The sequence below is a fragment of the Triticum aestivum genome, chromosome 6B (genome assembly GCF_018294505.1).
Source record: "Triticum aestivum cultivar Chinese Spring chromosome 6B, IWGSC CS RefSeq v2.1, whole genome shotgun sequence".
In the NCBI taxonomy this organism is placed as follows: domain Eukaryota; kingdom Viridiplantae; phylum Streptophyta; class Magnoliopsida; order Poales; family Poaceae; genus Triticum; species Triticum aestivum.
In genome coordinates, this window is record NC_057810.1 from 650,375,348 (window position 1) to 650,379,555 (window position 4,208).

Genomic DNA, 4,208 nt, shown 5'->3' on the forward strand with positions numbered 1-4,208 from the left:
TGAGCCTCCGCTGCCCGGTTCAAGTCCAAGACTTCCGGTTCCGCCCGTAGGAGGGCATCGATGAGAGCGGCATCCGTGCGCTCTGCGTCGAGTCAAGCCTCTGCCGCCCGGTTCATGTCCAGGACGTCCGGTTCCGCCTGCAGGAGGGCCTCGATGGCAGCGGCATCCGCGTGCTCCGCCTCAAGTTGAGCCTCCACCCCCCGGTTCACATCCACGACATCTGGTTCTGCTTGCAGGATAGCCTCGATGGCAGCGGCATGCGCGCGCTCTGTGTCGAGTTGAGCCTCTGCCTCCCGGTCCTCCTTTAGTATCGCTATGTTGAACCACTGGTCCACCTGCACCATGGGGGACTCGCATGCCGGCACAAAGTCGACGTCCATCGTCTCATACCCATCGGGGGCCTTCTGCGCCGCAACCTCCGCAGTGAACATTGGATCGGCTTCCTCCTCCTCGTAGCTTGGCTCCAGAGAACTCGGGGATTCGCCCGCTGCAAAGCGAGCTTGGGAACGGACGTCTCTGGCGCTGACCGCCGCTGCGATTTCTGTGCGGCGCTCCGGCGTCAGCATCTTGTAGTAAGTGATCTTGTGGCACCATGGCTTTCCGGCGAACTAGGGGACGCTTGATGCGGGCTAGGGGATCGAAAGGTGGGGGAATCTGCTGGAGATTTGGTGTGGTTTTAGGGCAGTGGCTGGCGTAGGCCGAGCATCAAAGGTTCTGGTGTGAATAGTGGTTTTGGTGACGACCAGTCAATCAGTTTTGATTGTACATCGCTCTTGTCGTGTTCGCGTTGCAGCCCGACATGCTGGACCCTCCACGTCGCTCATGTAATGGAATGCGCTTCGTCTTGCGTTTTCGCTCGCTTGTGGGACCGCAGTTGAGAGCAAACCGACATCCCTCCCCCTCCCCCGCGTCATTTATTATACCACCACTCCATCCGTTTTATGTGGAGTAAATAAAAATAGAGGGAGTATACTACGGATGAGGATCCCCTGATGTGGCCGAACCCATTGAGTAACTAACATGCGGGGCCTAGCAAGCATGGGGTCTGCCAGTAAGTGACCGAAAGGGAGGGTAAGGCAGGGATACCTATGCCATAGGATCCACTTCCACTATACTACTTTGACCAAATGTTAGAGTAATAATATATGACATGCAACTTACACAAATGTTAGAGTAATAATATATGACATGCAACTTACACAAAGCATACAGGGTCTAATGCGTTTTTTGAGGCTAACTTTGACCAAATGTTAGAGTAATAATATATGACATGCAACTTACACAAAGCATATGGTCAATTTCGTATGTGAAAGGAGTTTCCAATGATATAATTTTCACATTATACATCTCATGTACTCCCTCCGTCTAGGTGTGTAAGTCATCTTACAAAAACCAAATAATCCCAAAACACATAGCCGCGGTGCATTAACTTCTACCTCGTTTCTTGTTTCTTGACATATGAACCAATAAGAGATGAGGGTGTGCATGCTTTTAATGATCTGAGACTATCAAACATGACATGCAGTGGTTAGTTCATTGCATGCAATACTATTAATTAGCAAATAAACATTAATGTCTCTCGTTTTCCCCTCCTCCTTGGTCACGGTGCACAGCCTAAGATGACTTACTCACCTATGTGAAAGGAGTACTATTAATCTTGTCAATAGTCAAATTGGAAACCATCTCGAGTACAAATCTAGGAGTACATACGAATCTAACAATATTGATTGGGCGTTGTTGAATGTTGATACCTTTTTTACCATAGTAGAGATACTTTGACTACACATAAAACTTATATGTAAAGTAGAAAGGATAGGGGGGAGTATATTGTATGTTCAAAAATGAAACGAACATTGAATACCATTTATATATGATTTGCGGATGCTATGATCACCGGTTCAAAATTTTGAATCCGCCTTAGGTATCACGTGCCCCCACTCGTTCCCTCTCGATTTCATCTCGGGGTCCGGTGATCTATTGAAAGAGGACTAGGGTGGGTACATGCGAATGATACTCGACGGAATGTTCAAATGAGGCATGCGAGAGGATGGACTCGACTGGAGGGCGACATGATCGATGGAGAAGAGGGTTGGAGAGGAATGAGAAATAAGCAAACACCACATGATTACACTTGAACGGCTCAAATAAACAATAAGTTGTCTCGCTTGGCCTACATAGTGAAAGGCCTAATGCGCAACGCGGAGCACTGACGCTCGAATATGCCCGGGAAAACAGGGAAACCGACATGTGGGGCACACCCGTCGGGACGACGTAGCGCAGACTAGTCCAATGGAGGAGCTGGCCCACGACCTCCTCGCCACCGACAACCGTTCATGTGGGTCGCTGGGGCCAACAACGGGGCACAGCTCCAGCACCGCCTCTAGACACGGTGACCATGGTGAGCGACACACTCATATCATTGATAGACACGGTCGATTTCAGTGTGCCGAGGGTGGCGTTTGTGCTGTGGCACGACCAACGATATGTTTGGTTTGTGCCCAAGGTTGCCCCATCAAAGCATTGGGTAGCCAAAATTTTGGCTGAGGTATTGGTTGCCCATGATTTGGCCGACATTGGCAAGAAAAATGAACTAGAGTTGGCTAGAGTTCATTGGCATGCCAAAGAAATGGCAACCATCCAAACAAAGACCAATCTTTGGGTCATGACCAAAATTTTGGTAAGGTGCACTTTGGCCACAATCCAAACACACCCTAACACCCGGCTCGTCGAGGATGCACGGGATGCCGCGACGCGTCTGCGGAGTGGTGTAGCGCGGCCAACTGCATCCTCTGGACCTGAGACCATGCCGGGTCGTCTTGCTTTTTCAATGACATGCGGGGATCGCATTTGAGCAAAGGGCATCTCCAACGTTGCCACGAGCGCAGCTGACTACCCCAGCACACCAAAGCCCTCGTCCCTCGCACCATTGCACGGTGCGTTCTCAGCCGGTGCCAGCTGCCCGCATTCATGCCGTCCGTTCGTATGTCGTCGTTAAGAGGCTCGGTGCTTGAGGAACCAACTCCGGCGACTTAATGACGCACCCGGACGCTTGGCCTCACTGGAATGCGCTACTTAAAGCGGCAACGCCCAGCTAACCTCCACACCATAGCGCATCGTCCTCCTACCTGGCACCACATCCTCCATGACCGCAAGTGCGAACGCTCTGCGGGAGAGCTTGTCTTCGGGGATGAAGCTTGAGGTCGCCGCCGTCGCTCAAGTCGCCTCTCGCGATGCAATAGCGGCGTAGCCAGACGCGAACGCGACCACACAAGCGGTGGCCATGCTGGAGGCCGACGACGGGAGCACCGTCAGCCACGCGTCCTACTTGCCGCCGTCCAACGTCCGGCAGTGCCGAGGTCGGGGACTCCTCCGAGGATGAGTAGGGCATGGGAGGCGGCAAGGCATGGTGTGCCAACTGGCCGGTCCGTATCCCGTGTTCTACTCTTCCTTGCCGGAGACCGCACCTTCACTTCACGGGTCTTGAACCCCACCCCCGTACATAGAGATCGCAGATGGAGGACGTCGGTCACCGCCGTAGAATAGGTTTAGGGTCAGGTTTCTTTTATTTTTCTGTCTTATAAAAGTTTGAAATGTAATGAAAATCTGCCGTGTTTGCATTAATCTCGGCCGGTGTATATGAACTTTCACAATAATATACATATTGTAGGAGTACTAGCGAGATGCCCGTGCGTTGAACGGAAGATCAAGATCTTGTGGGAGAAAAGGATGAACGAGGGAAAGCCTTATCTACAAATGTGGAGAGGAGTGTGGGTAAATTGTCATAGTTTCCTTCCTATCCGTTAGATATAGATCGAACGGCCTATATTGCAGGATGACAGGCACACCATCATCACCAAATCTGCTTTTTATTTGAACCGAGACAAGTCTAAAAAACCCAACTAAGATAACCTCCTAGCATATCGCGCGGGAAAAGACCCGGCTGCGCCGTTTAGTCAGGATTACCGGATTACTAGTAGTAGCACCGATGGATCGCGCGAAGCAACATTTTTTTGATGGGGCGAAGCACCTAGTTTAAAAGGAAAAAAGGCGGTACACCCACAACACTCCTGTCGCGGTCGCATTGCACCCCACACACGTTCGGTCCTGCACACGGCTCACGCAAACGGAACGCGCTTCGGCTTGCCTCTTCACAGACATGTGGGACTGCACTTGGAGAAACCGACCATGCGCCAAACTCCCCCCCGCCC